This window comes from Brachycentrus maculatus, unplaced genomic scaffold, assembly GCF_059751285.1.
Source record: "Brachycentrus maculatus isolate JH-2025_06_01 unplaced genomic scaffold, ASM5975128v1 h1tg000124l, whole genome shotgun sequence".
Lineage (NCBI taxonomy): Eukaryota > Metazoa > Arthropoda > Insecta > Trichoptera > Brachycentridae > Brachycentrus > Brachycentrus maculatus.
The window spans coordinates 1,185,057-1,186,177 of record NW_028280877.1 but is presented as its reverse complement, the minus strand read 5'-3'; the positions used below and the strand labels follow the sequence as shown (position 1 = coordinate 1,186,177).

Genomic DNA, 1,121 nt, shown 5'->3' with positions numbered 1-1,121 from the left:
TCATAAATTTGTTTTACCGTTCTTTCCTCACTCATTCGTTCTACATGTCCAAACCATCTCAACACACCTTTCTTAATTTTATCGATAATGCTTATCTCAGCTTTGCATTCTTTCCTTATTTCACTATTCGCACATCTATCATACATCGTTTTGTTACACATTCTTCTGAGAGATCGCATTTCGACTGCATTCAGTCTACTTTCATCCTTCTTTTGCCAACTCCATGTTTCACTTCCATACATTAGAGTTGGAACCAGGACTCCGTTGTGCACTGCCAGTTTAGCTTCCGCTGATAGGTTTTTATTTGCTATAACTGATTTCAGTGCACCGTTCACTTTGTTCCCAGCATTCACTCTCCTTTCTATATCTTTATCAATCTTTCCATCCCTAGAAAACATACTACCCAAATAGACGAAATCATCTACCTGTTCCAGAATCTCTCCGTTTACCAATATTTCACATTCAGATCTGCATTCTTCTCTTTCAAAAACCATAATCTTAGATTTGCTAACATTCATCAATAAGTCACTTTCCTTGCACACATTATACACTTTTGTCACCAACGCCTGCAGGTCTTCTCTGCTATCGGCAAGAAGAACAGCATCGTCAGCATACAAAAGGCAACAGACAGTCAATTTATTCATTCTGGCTCCAACATTTAAATCTTTCAAGGTTATTTCTTAAAAGTTATTTAAAAAAATAAATATAAAATGAAATCTAATATTAGTGTGTATTGGAACAGGTGTGAGTTATGTGCTTTGTTGCAAATATTGAGAATATACATATGTCTAAATACTTATTTAGTAACGTAATCACTTCTCTCAGCAGCAGTCGTGGCCGAGTGGTTAAGGCGTCTGACTAGAAATCAGATTCCCTCTGGGAGCGTAGGTTCGAATCCTATCGACTGCGGATCATTTTATAAAAATGCTATTTTATTTATCTAATCAATGCGGAGTGCATTGAAATACGTGTCACAATAGATTTAAAGAAATAGTGGTATTTGATAAGAAAAATTAATAATGTATAGATTTTACCACAAAGTGACTGCTAAATCAATTAATGAAAATAGTTTAACTAAGTATTATTACAAGTTAGCATCGTTCAAGTAACCACTTTCTGAC

At 35.1% G+C, this 1,121-nt stretch overlaps 1 non-coding gene across 1 annotated transcript; it reads left to right on the top strand.

Annotated features, from left to right (window-relative positions):
• The first annotated feature begins 827 nt into the window (after positions 1 to 827).
• Positions 828 to 909, top strand: TRNAS-AGA (transfer RNA serine (anticodon AGA)). The gene has a single exon. It is a non-coding gene; the product is annotated as a tRNA-Ser (tRNA).
• Positions 910 to 1,121: the final 212 nt, after the last annotated feature.